General features: G+C 43.9%; 1 protein-coding gene across 3 annotated transcripts in view; it reads right to left on the bottom strand.

Moving 5' to 3' along the window:
- The window catches only part of CPNE8 (copine 8), a 990,278-nt gene that overhangs the window by 558,033 nt on the left and 414,292 nt on the right, over window positions 1–17,953 (bottom strand). The gene's annotated exons all lie outside the window — the stretch shown is intronic.

Below are 17,953 nucleotides of genomic sequence, written 5' to 3'. Positions count from 1 at the left end.
CGCGCAGGGAGTAGGACAGAGGTCAGGGAGGCATCCCACGTTTCAGCTTTCAGGAGACAGAATGCAAGAAAGGGCTCGATGGCAGAAATCAGGGCCTAGCTTTGCAAGACTAGGAAAAACGTAAAAGTGCACCATGAAAAGACGTTGGCAAGGCCTACTTAGGAACTGAATTATCGATCCATTCATTGTGGATCTGAAAGAGGACATGTTAACGTTGGACGCAAATGTATTTGCGTCTTTATAGCAGGTCGAGGAGGGAAGTTACATGCACTTTAAGCTCGTACATGGAGACGGTGGGGTTCACGTTAGGGGACACAATTTACTATAAAAATTTATATTACCTCACACCCCTGGCCGAGATGATCGGTCTGCAAGGGGGGTTGTTGACATCCTTGTGTGGACTTTTGGGATAAAGTACAGGCAGGGCATTACGGAGTTGTCATTCTTCAGATATTTGAACTCAGCTTCTGATATTAGTTTTGCCGTTTTCCATCTGATCAATTTCTTGTGGAACTCCATTTTTATCGTATTCAATGTTGTGATGTTTATACGTTCATAACATTGGCGGTCATTCAATTGTAGGTATGCTTCCTTGTCATATTGTTGCCTGGTCATGAGGACCACATTTCCTCCTTTGTCGCTTCCCCGGATGATGATGTTATTATCCTTGGAGAGGCGTGCAATTAGTGCTCGATATTCCTGTGTTTGTTTGTCCATTCTCATATTCTGCATGCAGGTATTCTTTTGCAGTTCCTTTAGCTGTTTGACTGTGTTCTCATGAAAAATGTCTATGGCGTCATGGTGCATAATCGGGGTAAACGTCGAATGGGGTTTAAATGACGTTTGAGTGGACATATGGTTTCCTACTTTATCCATTTCACCAAAGGGTAGATTTCTAGAACCACGTTCTTCATACCCCACCCCATCAGTACTCCACAGCTCCATTATTTCATCTGGAACGGGGGTCCCCGATATATCCAATGATGTGTCTTGTTGTTCAGGCATGTTTTTGTTCCTATTTGTCGTTTTCAAAGTGAAGAATGTGTGCAACTTTAATTTGCGGATAGCTTTATATACATCGCACCTAGTTGCCAGGGAGTTGAAGTTGCAGGGGGGCGCATAGGAGACGCCTAGACTCAAAATCATTTCCTCCTCACTGGAAAGTTTGAGTGATGCCAGGTTTATTACAGTTCGGTTAGACAGCCCCTTCATTTTTTTTGATTTGCACACTCTGACCCCTGCCCTTCTTTGCTTTTTGATAGCTCCCGCCTCTTCCTCGCCCGGAGTCTCTGCCTCCGTTTGTAGTTGGACCTTTGCCGGTGTAATCTTGCCGAGTCTGTGGCCTTAATGACTGCAGCCTTTCCAGACATAAAAAACTAATTTCTTGCCCTGGCGATGGTATGGCCTGTGCACCGGTAGCCGCATTCTTGCGACGGTCCGTCTCCGATTCAGTGTCCACATCTGAAATGAGTGCTGAAGCAGACGAATCACTTGGCTGCTTTTGTGCTTTTGTCTCGCATTGCCCTTAAATTTAGCAGGTGGTTTAGGGGCAGGTCGCCGCATTGCATCGTACTTCCTTGAAAACGTAAATATCTGGCCCAACGCGTAATCATTACGGTCCCGTTGGAACTTGAATGTCTTTCGTTCCATTATTTTCGCCTCTTCTTTTTTCAAACGTATATTCATGTCTTTTGTCAGTCTTGCTCTTTCCTCCTGTTCACCCATGGATTCTAATTGTTCATATAAAGCCGCAATTTCAACAAGGAGCGCCGCCCTGTCAATGTCTGCGTACTTAATAAGAATGAGTACCTGGCGGCGTGAGGCTTCTAAATTTATCTCAGCCCACTCCTTTATTAAATCCGGGTTTGTGTCTTCATAAGTGGGAGCTGTAAGAATCCAGAGGCCACAGGGTATTCGGTTAACATCAATGTAACGTTGAAGAGATTTTGACTCCCACCATTTTGCCTGCTCGCTTCTGGATTTCTTGTTCAATACTTTAAATATGTCCCTTAGCGTGCTGTTGCCACTGCTAGCTCCCTAATTAGACCGTCCCCGGATGTTGTCGGGGATCGGTGAGTCGTCGGAAAACATGGTCAATGCAGCTGCTTCCCGATTCCTGACGTTGTCAGCCGACATCTCTGCACTATTCATAATTAACGGGTGTCAGCCAGCTAAACCCTACTTCTTTGTAAAGGTTTGTGACACCGGATGCACAATTCTCCTCCACCCGTATATATATATATATATATATACACATGACCTGGACCGCTCATGACAGCTGCAACGCTCGTACTGGCATTGGTGGAGTGTTTTAAAGTGTAAAGGAGCAGGGGCTGACCTCCTTGGTGTACTGATGCCGTTCGGAGTGGACTGTGTGACCACAGCCCGGAGGATTACCAAAAATAACACTGTAGAACTAAGGGTGTATACGAACGGCGTATCAATCGACAAAATATACGTTAAGAGGCAGTGGTCGGACGGGCACATCCCTGCAAGAAAGCTGGTGAGTGGGAGACGCTTACGGGCATTCGAGTAAGGTGTGTGCCAATCCTGTAAACTGCCGAATTTAACGTGAATCACCCGGGAGACGGAGAGCGCGTGAGGGGTAACAAACAACCACAAGCCCGGATACGCGCACATCGCTTGCTTGCCCATACGGAACAACATGGCAGGTGCATTGGATGCTCGTCGTAAACAGACGGCTGATAAACTTTTCTTTACTGACACAGGCGCAATCATGGATGATGTACGAATTTCGGCAAATATCAGTTTGGAAGTAACTTTACAAACAAAATTAAATACATTGGAAAGACTTTATGTTATGTTATGTTATGTTAAATAATTTCTACCGCGCACGTACACCGAAACGGTTTCTTGGCGCTCATGACAGACATAGAAGGAACTCTCCAAATGGTGGGAGGCAGAATCCCTTCAAAGAAATATTGAGGTCAAAAGGGTCCCGAGGGGTCTTCGAATTTTTACCATTCCCACCTATGAGGATCCGGATGAAGATATGCTGGAGTAATGGTCAGACAATTCCGCAGCCTGCTCCACTATTATGATGAAAATCCTTGTTAAATACGCACTTAAGGATCATGTCAAACTACTGATAGAAATCGAGAAACTTCTTGCGGATATTGGCTCTATCATGTCAAAAAAAGCACTGGATGAACATTTGAAAAATCTGGCAACAAAAATGGAGAAGCTGGAACAAGAAATAATGGCCAAAAAACAACGCAAATTCATTTGTGACTTCAAACATTATCAATCAGGGCGGACCCTAACATTCCAGAAAAAATATGATCACCTTTTTGATAAAAAAACAGGGATGGCGATTGTAAATCCTAATAAAGTGGGAGTACCAACTGAAGCAGTGGAGAGCGATATATCGGATGGTAATGTATCAGATGCCTCATCACCTCCAATACTGGGACAACTCAAGAACCAGTGACTGATCCAAAAAAGAAGCCAAATTTTTTATTACAATTTCAAATCAAATAATGAGTCAAAACAGTACAGAAACGTTTCAGGATGGGGGGAATCAAAGAGGTCGAGGTCGTACAAACAGAGGAGGAACAAACGTAACAAACAGGCAAAGAAGAGGAGGAACAAACGCCGCACAAGCTCCCATGGGAATGGCAACGAGGAGCAAGAATCATAAATGAACATGACTGTGGTCAATCTTTCTAAGCGTATCCTGACAAAAGAGGAGACATATACCTTAGCACTTGGCCTGTCATTCTGTCCTTCTCAGAATCTAAACTTTGCACAGACACGTATTGACCTCTTTTTATTCTCAAGGAAACTTAAATTGAAGAAATGGTACTGCACGAAACCAAAAGACAAAGGAACTGTGAGTAACACTAATGTTCTAAGTAACCTTGATGTAAATGATGTGGAATTATCACATGAACTGCATCTGGGAGACATTGATACAGACAATGTACCGGAATGGGAAAATGGGGTACCGATTTGGATAGCAATCCGGGTTCTAAATTTAAACCCAAATCTGTATTTTTGCCAGCAGTACAATGTGAAGCTATTGACGTATTTGAGAAAGGGGTCCTAAGTGACTTGTTGAAAATACGTTATAAGAAAACATCGAATTCTAACAAAAATCTCTCATCTAGCCAATATAACGCTCTAGAAGCACTCAGGTCTGACAAGGACAATCCGATAAAGGGGGTAATGTCGTTGATCTTGACAAACACAAGTACCTCTCTGAGGGACTCAGACAACTGAAGGATGAAAGATGTTATTGTGAATGCAACAAGGAAACAATATTTGAATCTTACATTCGTTTCAGAGAGCTACTGTTGGAATGGAGGGAGAAAGGACTGATAGAATGGGAGGAATATAAATATTTATATTGTGCTCATCCCAAGATACCAATCCTATATCTTCTCCCTAAATTACACAAAGACCAATCAAACCCACCTGGACGCCCCATAGTATCCTCTATAGGATCACTTTTAGAACACACATCAAAATACATTGACCATTATCTGAGACCCTTTGTAGTGGCATTACCATCTTACATTAGAGACACTACTCACTTTTTGAGCATCATTAATGAAATTCATTGGGAGACAAACTTCACTCTGGTAACTCTGGACATGAGTAGTCTCTATACCAGTATTCAACACAACCTAGTTCTTGGAGCAGTGAAACATTTTTTGAAGACCAGGTCTATTTTTTTACTATACCACTCGCAAATAATAATAATAAAGCCATTTATTGAGCGCCTGGTTACACTGAACAGTGTGTCCCCGCGCTATCGAACCCCATCATTAAACCATCAGACCAACCAGATCAGTAGAATCTCTAACCAGACACAGACCGCTAGTCTTTAGGGAAGAGATGCGTCTTAAGTTTCAAGCGGAATCTCCTCTCGGAGGGTTCCATCCGCAATTCAAGGGGTAATTTATTCCAATGGGAGGCTGCTAAATAACAAAAAGAGCGGCCGCCCATTTTGGCTTTAAAAATGCGAGGAACTGAAAACAACATACTGCCCGATGATCTTAAGTTACGTTTTGGGCGGTGGATACTGAGGAGCTTGTTTAGATAGGGGGGTCCTTTCCCTTGTGCAATACGATGGGAAATGCACATGGCCTTGAAAAGTATACGCTCCTTTATAGGAAGCCAGTGCAATTTGGATAAAGCATCCTTTCCTGAAGCTCTGCGTGGGAGGTTGAGAACTAGGCGGGCAGCCATATTCTGGACTCTTTGAAGTTGTTTCAGACCTTTTTGGCTCAGCCCTATAAGTAGGGCATTGCCATAGTCAAGATGTGGGGTGACTAGGGCATGGACAAGGGATTTCCTTGTATTCATCGGAACTAGGTCCAGGACCTTACGCAGGATTTTGAGAACTGCGTAACATTTACCAGAAACCTTATCGATATGCTTCGCATACGAGAGTTTGGTGTCTAGTATCATTCCCAAATTCTTGGCTGAATCCGTAGGAACAGGGGTCTGACCAAGTTCTGCTGGCCACCAGTCTGATGACCACGCTGAAGGAGCCTTACCAATGAGCAACACCTCAGTTTTGTCTCCATTCAGACGCAAACAGTTATTATTCATCCAGCTCGCTACAGCTGAGAGACAAGCTGAAAAGTTGATAGCTGTCTCTTCTCCATCTTGACTGAGTGTAATTATTAGTTGCGTGTCATCGGCGTAAGTTATAATATTAACACCGAAGGACTCAACTATACGTGCAAGGGGTTCCATATACAGGTTGAACAAGGTAGGGCTCAAACTTGAGCCCTGTGGAACCCCGTGCTTCAGCTGTCTGGGAGTGGACTTGAATGGCGGACAATGAATTTGGAAACTTCTATTTTCCAAAAATGACTTTAGCCACTCATATGCATCTCCTTCAACTCCAATCTCTGTAAGACGTGACAGCAGCGTAGAGTGTGACACAGTATCAAAAGCTGCGCTTAAGTCAAGTAACACAAGCGCTGCTGTCTGGCCTTTATCAGCTATTTGCCTCAGCAGTTCTGTTGAGTAAAGGACTGCCGATTCAGTAGAGTATTGAGCTCTGAAGCCAGATTGAGTAGGGTGAAGAAATCGCCCTTGCTCCAAATGTTCCATAAGCTGTATATTTACAATTTTTTCTGCCACTTTCATACAGAAGGGCAACAGAGAGATTGGGCGGAGATTCTGAAGATGAGACACGTGCAAATTAGCTTTCTTTTTCAATGGAATAACCTGAGCTCTTTTCCAAGGTTCAGGTACCTGCTTTTCAAAGAAAGAAAGGGAGATGAGATGACTTATGTGATCTATTAAAACATCTGTGATGTCAGTGAAGCATTTAGTTGGGACAGCATCGTTAGGTGAACCTGATTTCACACTTTTAACAATGCGAAGCATAGACTGGCGGTCTGGCATCACAAAACTGTTTAAGCACCTAGTTCTATCTGGGCAACTGTCATCTTCACCTGCATAGAAATCGCAGGTATTATAGTGAATGAGGCGTGAATTGTATCCACTTTATTTATAAAGTGATCTGCTATGGAATTGCATAGATCATTGGACAGCATATCCTGAGCCGATAGTCTGTTGGGGACCGTAATTTCTTTATATATGGCAAAGAGTTCTTTGGCAGGATTGTTTGCATTCAAAATTCTGTTGTTAAAACATTTACTCTTTGCTGCTCTGATCATTTTAGAGTATTTGCTTAGTTCAGTTTTGTAAAGTTGTTTGCTCTCTATATTATAATCTCTCCTCCAGAGACGTTCCAATTTTTTGCATGTGGCTTTAGCCCTTTTTAATTTGTCAGTAAACCAAGGAGCCGTTTTGTTACATCTTACTGGGGTTTTAGTGGTCCACGGTGCGATTTTATCCAATGCCTTTTCCATCCATTCTTCATAAGCCATCCAGCTTTTGGATAGATTATTGCTCAAGGGAGGGGGACTTTCCAATAAGGCCTGCCTATAAGCTTCTTGTGTAAATCTCTTCCAATTCCTGCGCCTATGGGACATGGATTTATGGAATTTCGTAGTGTTAGAGACGTGAGAGATTTCGAAAGCAATAAGCTTATGGTCTGACCAAGGAATTGTGAGGGGAGGGGCAGTCAGAATAGAATTCCAGTTAGCAAATAGCGGGTCAAGTAAGTGACCTGATTGATGTGTGGGCGTGGTAAATTGCAGTTCTAGCATCAAGGATTTGAGTGCCCCTAAGAGAGATTGTGCTTCTATGCACTCTGTATTATCAAAGTGGATATTTAAGTCCCCCAGCAGGAGAAAATGGTTGTATCTAACTGCTGGTTGGATAATTGCATCTAATAAACTGTCGCAAAAAGTTGCAGCAGGACCTGGTGGTCTATAGAGCAAGTAGCCATTTATGGTGAGTTTCGGGGAAATCATAATAGAAAAAACACCAGCCTCACATTTTGTAATATTTACAGGTTCAAGGGTACAAGTAAGTTCCTCTCTATAAATGATCGCAAGTCCGCCTCCTCTTTGATCCTCACGATCTAGTCTAAGTAAACAATATCCCGTCGGGATAGCATCAAGTATTTCAGGCGAGGAGGTTTCGTCTAACCATGTTTCCGTTAAAAAAAATACTTCAGGCTGATGATCTATGATCAAATCATAAATTTGAATAGTATGTTTACGCAGTGAGTGACAGTTCAGTAGGAGCATTTTAACGGCGGTATCATTCTGTGAGGTATTAACAAGAGGGGGTGAGAACAGACATGTCGCGCATGTGAGAGGAAGCTGTTCGGGATTGAGAGAGTGATTGCACCCTATTGGTGTAATGGGGCGAAGATGGCGAAGTTGGGAGCGCGAATAGGTAATATTACCTGATATCTCCAGAGGGCTGAGAACAGGAGGGGTGGCCCTGGGCCGCGCCCGGTCGCGGACGGGAGCAGACGGGCAGGACTCAGGCTTGACTCCGGCGCGATTCCGGCGCGCCCGCTGAACGCGTCCGCTGCGCGGAGTCATGCCTGAACGTTTTTATAGTGGCGACTAGAGCGCCGTGGGAGGGTAGCCCTGCCTAAGATGGCCGCCGTCAATTCGGCCGAGCCGTGTAATGGCACTATAATCGGCCTGAAGTGTCCGTGCTCGAGTGTGCCCCCCACAAGGTATCAATGCCTCAGAAGTCGGGTGAGCAATGGACTATCTCCGCTCCAAATTACGAGCGCGCTAAACAGGCACCGTCGTAAAAACAGGGGAGGGGTCGGACACAAAGGGTAAATCAGCACAAAGGTCTACAACACACTGAAAATTAAAACAGCCGTCCGGCTCGAGGTAAATGCTTGTGGCAATGATAGAATTCTGTCTGACTAATAATTTTTTTTATTTTGATGATGTCATGTACCGTCAGTCGTAGGGCACAGCCATGGGGACCTGCTTCGCCCCCAGCTAGGCAAATCTTTTAATTGGCTGGTGGGAGGAGCAGGTCGTCAGGGAGAATGCATAAATTTGACAACGTAGCCCTGTGGCTGCGGTACATTGTCAAATTTTTTTTTATTTGGAATGGTGATGCCTTTTCAGCTAAGCAATTAGTTGATAAACTGAATATGAATTGTCTCAATTTACAACTGACAGAACATATCAGTCAAGAAAGTATTGAATTTCTGGATGTTACAGTGGAAGTTAAAAATAATTTGCGGACCACTAAATTATTCAGAAAAAGCACAGCAGGCAACAGCATTCTAAGAGCCTCAAGTTGCCATCCAAGAAATCTGGTGTACAGCATCCCTTATGGCTAATTACTACGCACCAGACTGAATTGCAGTACACAGGATGGGTTTGAGGAGGAAGAAAGGATTATGTGTCAGCGATTCTTGAGCAGAGGCTACAGTAAGCAAGTGATTGACAAAGCAGTACTACGAGTAAGTACCAAAACCAGGGAGGAATTGTTGCATCCAAGAGAGAGCAAAGATGAGTCAGAACATTCTCAGGACAATCATATGAAGTCCGAAAAATTCTCAAAAAACGTTGGCATGTTCTCAATACTGATGAACATCTCAAAAGACACTTAAATGAGAATCCACAGATTACGTTCCGTAAAGGGAGAACCTTACGGGATGAATTGAGCCAAAATTATGTTACCAAACTAGGCAAGAAGGACAACAAAGCCTGTGGTGGTTTTAAACGCTGTGGGAAGTGTAAAGCATGTAAATACAGTCAAGACTGTAGAGTTCTAACCATTCCTGGAACTACCAGAGAATTTGTCATTTGTAAACACCTTACATGTAACACCCCTTACAGTGTCTATGTACTGATGTGTCCATGCAACAAATGGTATGTGGCAAGCACCAAACATGAGGCCAAAAAAAGAGTGCTGGAACATCTGCGGGCTATCCGCTACCACAATAAACAATACCCTGTGGCTAGACATTTCTTTGACACACACATGCAGGATAAAACCATGATGCGTATAGTGGTTATAGACTGTGTTGATCTGGGTGTAAGAGGTGGTAACTATGAGTTATCACTAAGAAAACTCGAATCTAAGTACATCATCGATTTTCAGTGCCTGCCCCCGATTGGGTTAAATATGAGTGAAGAACTATCAGTACACCTACATGAATGAGAAATGTATAAAATACTGTAGCATGCAAGGTGTAATGTCAGCCGTCTGTTTTGATTTTAAATATTTTATTCTTTTTAGATGGCACGGGAGGAGTAGGAGACAGTTCGTATGAAATTACCCGGATGGCACTGACTCGTTTGAGGTTCTGATTATGGAACACTATGCCCACTGGGGCAAGGAATATGTGTGGAACTACAATAAATAGTTAAACTTTGGTCTTCGTATTAGAAACATGTATTGTGGTATTAGAACTCTCTTTACATGTTACCTGTATGTTATGAGCCCACTGGGGCGGGAATGTAAGATTAGGGATACGAATTATGTTTCGATAGGCCCACTAGGGCAAGATCTGAACATGTACGGCCACAACCAATCGCATCACAGTTTCCATAATGATGAAGATAATACGCCAATGACAAAATAGCTTGCATTAACATTATGCACATGATGGGATTTTCCCGTAACGAATGTTATTGTGCAGATACTTTTAATATCTGTATGAATTTGACATTGCCATTCAATGAATTATGTGTAATAAATTCAAATTTTCTTGAGATCGGAAATCGCCCGTTTTTTGTGAAATGTATAATTATATAATTTACAATTGTAATATTAGGGAAACAATAGCGCATTCTTTATATATTATATATGCATTGCACTTTTTCAGTTAAGTAACTGCCTAGACAAAGATGTCTGCCGTGCCTACACTGTTTGTCACATGATTTTGCACTGAGGGTGTGTTTTGGGATTTTAAAAATGGCCGAGTATGTTGGTCTGGCGAGCGTTAACAAGCCGTAATGGTGAAACGCGTCTAGACTTTTCACTTGCCGAAATAAAGGGATAACAAGCAAGCTCTGAGTGTCTGGGTAAACGTCTTAGAACGAGAGGTGATTCGGAGTGAATATATATATATATATATATATATATATATATATATATATATATATATATATATATATATATTCACTCCGAATCACCTCTCGTTCTAAGACGTTTACCCAGACACTCAGAGCTTGCTTGTTATCCCATATATATATATATTTATATATATATATATTCAATGAAAAAACCATTGGTTTTAGGCCATATATAGTTAGGGATTTGCATTTACAAAACCTTATTTTACTCGCATAAACCATTGAAATTCCATATATAGTTAGATGCGCTAACTATATATCGCGCACCCGCAATCCACTGCTGATGATGTCACATATTACATCATTCATGACATGGTCAGTGACATCACTGATGACATCACTGATCACAACATCCAGTGACTGTATGTTTCTGTAAAGTTAAAATATGTCTTACATATTGAAGAATGAGTGGATGTATAAATGTCTGGATGAAGGATTTAGTAGGTGCATGACTGATTGTATGAGGGAGTGATTAAATGTGTCTCACTGAGTGCATGGGTTAGTGATTAAACTGTATTAATTTGTGCATCATTATATCTGTTGTTCTGTAAACTGCTGCATGTGTTGATCAGTAGCTATATGAATAACTATATGGGTTATTGATTGGTTGCTCAAGTATTTGTATGGGAGACTGAGTATGTGTGTGAGTGGCTGGGAGGTGTGTGACTCTGTGCATAGATGTGTGAGCAGTTGATTCACTAGATGTATGGTTTCAAAAGTGCATGTGGAAACAGCTGTATGGGCGGTTGACTGTGTGCATGAGTGTATTGGTGAGTGAATGGATATCTCAGTGCTACATGTCAAAGTAAGTACATATGTAAAACACAGTACATGTGAGAGTTAACATATATAAATAACTGTGCATTAGAGCCAGTGAATGTGTGAGTGGCTGTATGGATCATTGTGAACTTTTATTAGGGATTATATAAGAGAGTAAATATGTGTTAGAATATGTTTCAATAAGTAAGGTGTGTATAACTGTATAGTTGAGGAATTGGAGGTGTGTTTGATTCTTTGCATGACTGTCTAGGTGTATGAGTAACTCCATGGATGAGTGACAATCTGTGAGTGTCTGTTTTTACTGAGTGTATCTAAGGATATATCAGAGTCTGTAGAGGTTCATCGTATTAACACATGAATGATGTCATCTGTGATGTTGTCAGTGATGTCATTTGAGTTGTCATCAGTGATGTCATTTGAGATGTCATCAGTGATGTCATTTGAGTTGTCATCAGTGATGTCATCAGTGATGTCACTGACCATGTCATGAATGATGTAATATGTGACATCATCAGCAGTGGATTGCGGGTGCGCGATATATAGTTAGCGCATCTAACTATATATGGAATTTCAATGGTTTTATGCGAGTAAAATAAGGTTTTGTAAATGCAAATCCCTAACTATATATGGCCTAAAACCAATGTTTTTTTCATTGAATTTTCAAGGTTTTGTAAATGCAAATTCCTAACTATATATCGACTATAACCTATGGTTTTTTCAGTGAATTTCAATGGTTTTTTAATAGCAAATATGAAAAGCTTTAAAATGTCAAGTACGTGATAGATAAAAACAAGTTCGTATTTATGCACGCTGATGTGCTTTGAACGCTGCACCCCCCTTCCCCTCTCTTTTCTCTTAGGAGTACTCTCTCTTTGTAGATAGTGAAGGGTAGTTAACGCAGGCCTTTGCCCCGTTGTAATCCGTCGTGCCTGCTTCTCTCTCCATTTGATTGATTGTTATCCAAGCATTTACTGTTTTAGAATTGGTTCTCTTTGGTTCATTCTCTATTTACAAACAAGCACAGAGTCGCAATACTCTGTTTAGTCTTTGCAGATAGTGAAAAATCGTTTAAAAAAACAAATGGAATCGAGCAAAATCAGTAGGCCACTAATGGGATCTCTTTTTGACCTCGCTAAAATAGAAACATTAACCACAACCCCTCATGAGAAATACGAAACTAGTGAGATGAACTGAGCTCCACACCATGAGGGCTGCAAGACAGCTCGGCTCCGTCACCCATCCCGCCCAAAATAACGACAAACCCTATGCAAATATTAAAAATATAGACAACACACCAGCAAAGAAACAGGGTAAAACATTTTATTAAATAACTATTTACATAACGTTGGTTTATAAGATGATGTCAGTAGTGGACCGATGTGTGAATAGGTCGGAAGCAGCACAAGGCGCCAAGATCCGGATGGCAAGTCCTGGATGTTGGGTGCCATAGTTCAGAGTTCTGAGTTTGAGCCTTTTTCAATGCCTGTGCTTTGTTGTTTCCCCTCCATCAAAAACAAAAAAAAAATATAAAACTTTGCAAAAATACAAAAAAATCAAAAAATGTTTACAAAAGCAGTGCTTGTAAGACTGTCTGAAGCTTATTTCCACCTACTGCAGCTTCACTATTCTCAAAGTAAGTGAGGGTCGTTTGTGGACCTGACTGCATTTGAAAACAATGTTATATGGTACCTCCCTAAACCGCTTGACGGAGGCCCCCGAGGGGCGGTGTGATGGCACGGACTCGGAGAAGACGCTTGGCTCCGACCCCCTCCCCAAGTCTTATAGCACTGGTGTAGCCTGAGATCGCCCCCGACATAGGCGGCCGGCTCCCGGGGTCCGGCGGAACTTTTTGCCTTTTGATGACTCTTCTATTCTGGATTTTGTCCCACAATCCGTTTGACCTGAAGACACGCTGTAGTGGGGCGCCCCTTTACCGTTTTAGTTGCCATTCCGCCCGCTTTTGCTACACTGTGCCTCTTCCGCCATTCAGCTGTTTACCGCCCGCTCTTGCGACTACAGCGTCTCGCTCACCATGTAGTTAAGTTGCTCCCGCTCTTGCGGTGCAGCGATAGGCGGCTGCCACAGGACTCTCAAAATGGCGGCCGGCTCTTCGGTTTTGGGCCTGGTCCACTAAAATGGCTCTGGGACACCTTGGAACTCGGACGCTTCCCTGATAGGGCTTGAGTCCCATTCTCGAAAGCGTCCCCTCAGCCGTGAAGATTCTACAAAAGTCTTGGGGGCCCCCGACTCCCGCAGGCTTCTGGTGGGGAGCGGCTGCCATGTCTGCTCGTGGAATGGCCACAACGGAGCTACGAGATGGTAGTGCTCTCATGCTGACGCCAGCTTTAGTCTGAAACATCCAGAAACACTGTAGACTACCAATTCGATCAGTTCCGGTAGCGCCCCAACATGACCCGGAAGAGAAGAACTTGCCCTCCCCTCTTTGACTGATGGTTCTTGTTGCCTGTCCCCTCTGTTGTCATTTAACAGAACTTTTTGGACTGCTGAAAGGGGTTGTGTTCCGAACGCTGGTTGGTGGAGACATTTTGACTATATTCTTGACCTACGTTGTCGCGTAATGCGTTATATGACACGCCGCGTTAGCGCACCCGGAAGTGATCCGGGGCGCGGCGCGCAGCGCGTAACGTAAGCATAACAGGTCATGTGACTTGTTAATAAAACTTTTCATTGGTTCATTTTACTTTTGTTATTTTAATGATGAAAAGCTTGGTCATATGACCTAAAAATTACGCTTTTTATTGTTTTCGAACATTATTTTTTTTCAAACATATATGTTATATAATTCCAGGCTAATGTACTTTCCCGGAAAATTTACAACTGTCCTGCAAGTAAAATATATTCCTTTTTCGAGAAAAAGGGCGTTTCTTCGTTCCATGACGGAGCCGTTGAGTAAAAGAGACTCGGCCTGCTGTCTTAGTCGCCGATACGCCTGATTATCAGATTCTTATCGATCACTTTATGTTGCAGGAGTGGAAAACACAACTGCCCTTGACCATTTATCTTTACTGCGTTCCTACATATTATACCTTTTATCCGTCATGTAATTGGACTGCTTTATTTCACTTGCCTTTTACTGATTCGAAAACAGTGACTAAAAGTAAAAACTTTACCAATGTAAATACTACTACCGTGTTTTGTTTTAAAAACCTTTATTGTGAAAATGTCAGTATACAAATACGGGCCTATAACCACGTGGGCCGGCCACGGAGCAAACTGAAATCGTATATGATGAGGAGACATTTACACTGTAGAGGAACGTAACGAGCGGGCCATTAGGTTGCAAGAACTAAGGTGTCTAACAGTTGCGGAATCGGTGGACGTACATTTTGTAATTAAAATAAGACAGGGCCACTTACAATAAAATTTTCTAGATATACATTTGCGGGCAAGGAGTTACGAGTCCCATTTATACCGGCGCGATTTTGGGCGAGGCCGGGCAGGTCCAAGATATAGTCAAAATGTCTCCACCAACAATCGGCCAGACCAGAACCCCTTTCGGCCCTTTATGCTACAAGATGGTGTCTTCCATTCAGAAAATATTGTTGGCAGCATTTTGAAAGGAAAGATAAACAGCCGTTCTCCTAGTGAGTCTCACATTGTTACATTTAGGAAGAATGTTGAAGAGTAATATGTGGAAAATCTGAAGCCATTTTTCTACAAACTCTCAATCAGCCTTGGATGGAAAAAAAAATCCTGAAGAATGTACAAACTGAAAACCAATTTTTGTCTGTATAGCATCAACAGCAACGCTTGAGTCAGCTTTGTGTCAAGCCGCCATTTTCATTCAATCAATAGCGTCCCCCTGCACACATTCAGGAACCTGGTCGTGTCTTCAGGTGAAACGGATTGTGGGACAAGCAGAAAGGAAAAGGAAAAAAGTTCCGCCGGACCTCGGGAGCCGGCCGCCTATGTCATGGGCGATCTTTGGCCACACCAGGGCAATAGTGAAGCTGCAGCAGGTGCAAAAGAGCTTCAGACAGTCTTACAAGCACTGCTTTTCTAAACATTTTTTTGTATTTTTGCACAGTTTTATATATTTTTTTGTTTTTGATGGAGGGGAAACAACAAAAAACAGGCATTGAAAAAAGCTCAACAGTGCAGGGCGCCTTGTGCTGGTTCCGACCTATTCACACATCGGTCCACTACTGACATCACCTCATAAGCCAGCGGGGCACCCCACACTGACTTTCGGCGCAGCATTGTAGGATGGCCACACCAGTGCGGCAACTTGCTGGACACCACCTCGGTGCCATCCAGATCTCGGCGCGTTCGAGTCACTGTACCGCAAGAGTGACCGGAACTCAGCTGGTCACGCCGTCTTTCGGCGCAGCATTGTAGGATGGCCATACCAGTGCGGCAACTTGCTGGACACCACCTCGGTGCCATCCGGATCTCGGCGCGTTCGAGTCACTGTACCGCAAGAGTGACCGGAACTCAGCTGAACACGCCGTCTTTCGGCGCAGCATTGTAGGATGGCCACACCAGTGCAGCAATTTGCTGGACACCACCTTGGGCAATAGTGAAGCTGCAGCAGGTGCAAATAAGCTTCAGATAGTCTTACAAGCACTGCTCAGAACTCTCAACTATGGCACTCAACATCCAGGACTTGCCATTCGGATCTTGGCGCCTTGTGCTGGTTCCGACCTATTCACACATCGGTCCACTACTGACATCACCTCATAAGCCAACGGGGCACCCCACGCCGACTTTCTGCACAGCATTGTAGGATGGCCACACCAGTGCGGCAACTTGCTGGACACAACCTCGGTGCCATCCGGATCTCGGTGCGTTCGAGTCACTGTACCGCAAGAGTGACCGGAACTCAGCTGGACACGCCGTCTTTCGGCGCAGCATTGTAGGATGGCCACACCAGTGCGGCAATTTGCTGGACACCACCTCGGTGCCATCCGGATCTCGGCGCGTTGTGCTGCCTTCGGCCTATTCGCACATCGGTCCGCTACTGACGCCGCCTCACGTGCCAACGGATTTTCTACGCTTTTTGTAGCCCTATGCCGCATAACAGGTCATGTGACTTGTTTATAAAACTTTTCATTGGTTCATTTTACTTTTGGTTTCCTAAAGATGGAAGGCTTGGTCATATGACCTAAAAATAACACTTTTCATTGGTTTAGAACATTTTTTTTTCCCAAACGATGAAAGCCCCACCTTGTTTCTGGATGATTCAGACTGAAGCTGGCGTCAGCATGAGAGCACCACCATCTCGTGGCTCCGTCGTGGTCATTCCGCGAGCAATCATGGCAGCCGCTCCCCACCGGAAGCCTGCAGGAGTCGAGGGCCCCCAAGACTTTTGTAGAATCTTCACGGCTGAGGGGACGCTTTTTGAGAATGGAGCCCAAGCCCTAGCAGGCAAGCGTCCGAGTTCCAAGGTGTCCCAGGGCCATTTTAGTGGACCAGGCCCAAAACCGAAGAGCCGTCCACCATTTTAAGAGTCATGTGGCAGCCGCCTATCGCTGCACAGCAAGAGTGGGAGCAACTCAACAACATGGTGAGCGAGACGCTGTAGCCGCAAGAGTGGGCGCAACTCAGCTGGATGGCCGCCACCTGGGGAGGCCCGTTCACGCCGCCTCCCCCACGCCCCCCCCCCCGGGCCGCCCCACGCCAATTTTCGGAGCAGCATTGTAGGATACCAAAACCAGTGCGGCAGTTTACTGGACATCACCTGGGTGCCATCAACATCTCAGCGCGTTCTGCTGCCTTGGGACTATTCGCACAACAGACCGCTACTGACGAGGCCTCCCTCCGCGAAACCCTGGACTCCCAACGCTGTTTTTCTTTGCTGCATTGTAGGATCCCAAAAACCAGTGCGGCACCCAGATGACATTACCTGGGTGCCGTCCAGAACTCAGCACGTTGTGCTGCCTTGGGACTATTCGCACAAAAGACAGCTTCTGACCATTGTTGCTTTTTTTTGTGAAAAATGTTTAAATGTTTTTACAGTTTTTGTTCCGTTCGTTATATTTAAAAGTTAATAAAGTTTTATAATCCCACTTTGTTGGAGTGTTATATATTTTTAAAAAATCGGGTGAATGGGGCCTTGAATCGGGTTATTGTCATGTGTGGGCTTTGCAAGTGTACTGCTACAGGATCGGACATTTCAAACTCAAATGCACGTTCTTTTTCTTACCTTTCCGAAGCATGGAGCGCAATAGCAGGCAGAGAAAGGGTGATGCAAGTGTTGAACACTGCCTGGCCTGGAAGTTGCTGGCAGTGCCCCCGCCCGCTCCTGAAAGAGGACACACACACACCGCCGCCCCGAGTACTTCACAGATCTTTAAAAGACCATGCGCTTGTTCATGAGGCTTAAATGGTTTATCACCCCTTCTAGAACCCCTGCATCGACCCTCTGACGTTTCCTGGAAGAATTACCACGTAACACAATACCAAGCCTTGTCAACTGAAACCCCCGAGGAATCGTGGGGCATATTATCAAGGGGGTTTATCTCCGCTTTTTTGGCTTTAAAAGCCAAGAAAGCGGAGATAAAATTATCTCCCTATTACCAAGCTGTCGCTAACACCAGTTAGTGACAGCTAAAAGGAGATAGCGACCATCTTGGGCCCCGCTTTGCATGTCAGTGATATTTATCACTAATGACATGCAAAGTGGGCGTGCCAAGATGTTAGCGACTGGAAACAGTCCCTAACATCGCTATCTCCTATTACCAACTTTTGGA

Source organism: Lissotriton vulgaris, chromosome 1_1 (genome assembly GCF_964263255.1).
Source record: "Lissotriton vulgaris chromosome 1_1, aLisVul1.2, whole genome shotgun sequence".
Taxonomy (NCBI): domain Eukaryota; kingdom Metazoa; phylum Chordata; class Amphibia; order Caudata; family Salamandridae; genus Lissotriton; species Lissotriton vulgaris.
The sequence above is the reverse complement of the archived record's forward strand: the minus strand, read 5'-3'. Positions and strand labels throughout refer to the sequence as shown.